Genomic DNA, 3716 nt, shown 5'->3' with positions numbered 1-3716 from the left:
TCATATCCTTAATTGGCTTTACAGGGAAAATAATTTTCCATTTACCTCAGGACCCAGTTTTAACTTTTGTATTAGATAATGAGGTGATTTTCCCTAGAGGATATTCTAAAACTCCATTAGAAGATAGAATCAATATAATCACTGATGGGTCCTCAAATGGACGATCAGTGGTGTGTATACAAAATAGGGACTCCATTATTAAGAAGAATTCAAGATATTCAGCTCAACAGGCTGAAATTAAAACAGTCTTAATAGCTTTTACAGAAGTAAAACAGGCTTTCAACCTTTACACAGACTCCAAATATATATTTAACTTGTTTCCGGAAATAGAGTCGACAGTCCTGTCGCCGAGAACCAAGATTTATCTCAAATTAAAACAGTTACAAGAATCTATTCAACAGAGACAGAATAAATATTTTATAGGGCACGTGAGGGGCCACTCGGGGCTTCCAGGTCCTATAGCCCAAGGAAATGCTTTAACAGATTCACTAACAAAAATCATACAGGCTGTAGAGACAGCTAAAAGAGTCATGATCTACATCATCAAAATGCTACTACACTTAGATATCATTTTCAAGTTACTCGTGAACAGGCAAGAAAAATAATTAAATCTTGTCCTCATTGTCCAGATTGGGGACATACATTAAAGATGGGAGTTAATCCACGAGGATTAAAACCTCACATTTTATGGCAAATGGATGTGACTCACATATCAGAGTTTGGAAAATTGAGTTATGTCCATGTCACAGTGGACACCTACTCACACATGGTGTTTGCCTCTGCCAGAACGGGAGAGGCAGTGAAAGATGTAATACAACACCTGGTGCAGAGTTTCTCTTACATGGGTATCCCGAAGAAAATAAAGACTGACAATGCACCTGCCTATGTGCCAAAAACCTTAGAGCATTTTTATCAACAGTGGAACATAGCCCATGTCACAGGAATTCCATACAACCCACAAGGGCAAGGCATTGTGGAACGTATACATTAGAATATTAAAGCACAGATTCAAAAGTTAAGGTCAACAGGTAAGTATACAACTCCCCGTCAATTGCTTAGCCATTCCCTATTCGTTTTGAATCATGTAAATACAGATAACCAGGGGCTTACAGCCACCGAAAGACATTGGGCGGAGAAGGAGAGTGCTCCTAAACCCCTGGTCAGATGGAAAGACCAATTAACTGGCCTATGGAAGGGGCCAGATGTGCTAATTGCCTCTGGACGAGGCTATGCTTGTGTTTTCCCACAGGATGCCGAATCACCAATTTGGGTCCCAGACAGACTCATCAGGCCAGGCAAAGGAAACGGACATCCGTCCCCCACGCCGAAAGAGGCCGAACCGCCAGATAATGCGGAACCTGGCCAAAAAGATCAAGGCGACTCGCCTAGAGCCAAAAACAAAAACACGCCAGACGCCGACGTGGACACAGCTTAAAACCCTGACAGCTCAGGCAAAGGAAGTATTGAAGGCTACACATGCCCCGGAAACGACAACCTTGCTGTTTGTGGCTATGCTTACAGTCATGAGTGCGCCCACAGCTTTAGGGGAAAGTTTTGGGCTTACTTACCAAAGCCACCCATATTACATCCTGTAGGGTGGGAGGTGTCGGATCACATCAAGGTTTTAACCAATCAAACATTAGTGATAGGGGGATCGCCTGACTTTCACCTTCTAAAGAACAGCTCGGGTTATGTAGATTTTGAGGGAAAGTCCGATTCTCTGCCAATTTGCTTCTCTTTCTCCCCTTCGGTGCCAGTGGGCTGTTTTCAAGTGGGAAAAAGGGTGTTTAACAGAGATACCCCCACCTTGGACAATATCGAACCAGATGGAAAGGGCAATGGGCGGCGTATGTGGGAACTGTGAATGACCACCGTGAGCGATAAAGAAGAAAAAAGACAATATTATACCACAGTAAAGAATCTTCCGCCGCGCTACCCCCATTACAAAACAGCATTTAAAAAGGACGCCCTTTGGGAGGGAGATGAGAATGCTTTCCCGCGCTGGCTTCCATGTGCCTTCCCTGACAATGGGGTAAGATTCTCTCCCTTAGGCGCTGCTAGACTTCTCTGGGACTTCTCCATGTCCTCACCTGATAAAGATCAGAGCAATTATCTCTCCTCCAACTCAAAACCTTATGGGAACTATGTGCCTCCAGTTGGAAAACTGATCAAAAGATGGTATGATGCGGGGTGGGTAGAACCGACATGGTTCTGGGAGCCACTCCACAGAGACCTCCCTGATAGACAGAACAAACCACTGATAGAACATCCAGAACTGTTCCGACTGGTTTCTTCTAGTGAGAAACTTTTGCTGAAGAAAACAGGAGCTGCTGATTATGATGCTGTTTCAGTTTCTGCTTGTGTTACCTATCCCTATGCAATATTAGTAGGATTGCCACAATTGATTAGCATAGATAAGGTTGAATCTATTTTTAGTATTAAGTGTACATCATGCAAGCTGATTAATTGCATTGATTCCACTGTATCGGGATCTGTTATATTGATTGTCAGGATACCTCCTTATGTTTTGTTACCGGTAGACTTGGGAGATGAGCCATGGTTTGATGATTCTGCCATCCAGACTATTAGGTATGCTACGGGTTTGATTAGGGCAAAAAGATTTGTAACAGCCTTAATTCTAGGTATAACCGCTTTGATAGCTATTGTTACTTCTTTTGCTGTTTCTACTACTGCTTTGGTTAAGGAAATGCAGATTGCCACTTTTGTTAATGATCTCCATAAGAATGTTACCCTTACATTATCAGAACAGAAGATTATAGATTTGAAATTAGAAACTAGATTAAATGCCCTAGAAGAGGTAGTATTAGAATTAGGAAGAGATGTTACAAACATTAAGACTAGGATGGCCACACGCTGTCACGCTAATTATGATTTTATTTGTGTGACTCCTTTACCTTATAATGCTACAGAAAAATGAGAAAGGACCAAAACATATTTGCTAGACATATGGGATGATGATAACATTTCTTATAATATTCAAGAATTGACATCCTTAATCACAAAAATGAATAAGCAACATGTAGATGCAGTGGACCTCTCTGGATTGGCAAGGTCCTTTGCTAATGGAGTTAAATCATTAAATCCAATCGATTAGACACAATATTTTATTTTTATTGGAGTTGGGATTTTACTACTTGTTGTTGTACTAATGATCTTCCCAATTATATTCCGCTGCTTTACAGATTCCATTGCCCAGGTTCAAGCAGATCTCAATTTGGTGCTTTTAAAAAATAAAAAAAGAGGAACTGCCGCTCCTACAGCAGAGATAACCGAGCTCCGGGGCAGACATGACGCCTGAGTGGGAGCCGGTTCGAGGGTTCGCACCACACGCGGTTAAGCCCCCTGCTTGCATGCGGCGGACTCCAAGAAGATGTGCACCTGGACTTGCCCCCTGCTACAAACTTGGCTCTAAGCTGATGGGCATCTGGGTCATGGGAAAGATTGTTGTCAGCAGTTTTTTCTTTATTTTTTCTTTGATTCTGAGAATGATCTTGGTAAGACAGAGACTTCCGTTAATAATAGGACAAAAGGTCCTGATCTATTTTTGATCACTAATACCACAAGCTTTCCTGCTCCTCTTTACAGCAGACAGAGCCTCTGATGACAGGGACTCCAAGGTTGCAGATTATGTCTTCTCTTATAGAACTAGGTACACAGACATGATGGGACATGCTTGTATGACTGTGAAACACTGT

General features: G+C 42.1%; 1 pseudogene; it reads left to right on the top strand.

The window, feature by feature from the left end:
* Positions 1-1349: 1349 nt before the first annotated feature.
* Positions 1350-3319, top strand: LOC148003923 (endogenous retrovirus group K member 19 Env polyprotein-like; annotated as a pseudogene).
* The last annotated feature ends 397 nt before the right edge of the window (positions 3320-3716 follow it).

The sequence above is a fragment of the Rattus norvegicus genome, chromosome 8 (assembly GCF_021556685.1).
Source record: "Rattus norvegicus strain SHRSP/BbbUtx chromosome 8, alternate assembly SHRSP_T2T, whole genome shotgun sequence".
Taxonomy (NCBI): domain Eukaryota; kingdom Metazoa; phylum Chordata; class Mammalia; order Rodentia; family Muridae; genus Rattus; species Rattus norvegicus.
The sequence above is the reverse complement of the archived record's forward strand: the minus strand, read 5'-3'. Positions and strand labels throughout refer to the sequence as shown.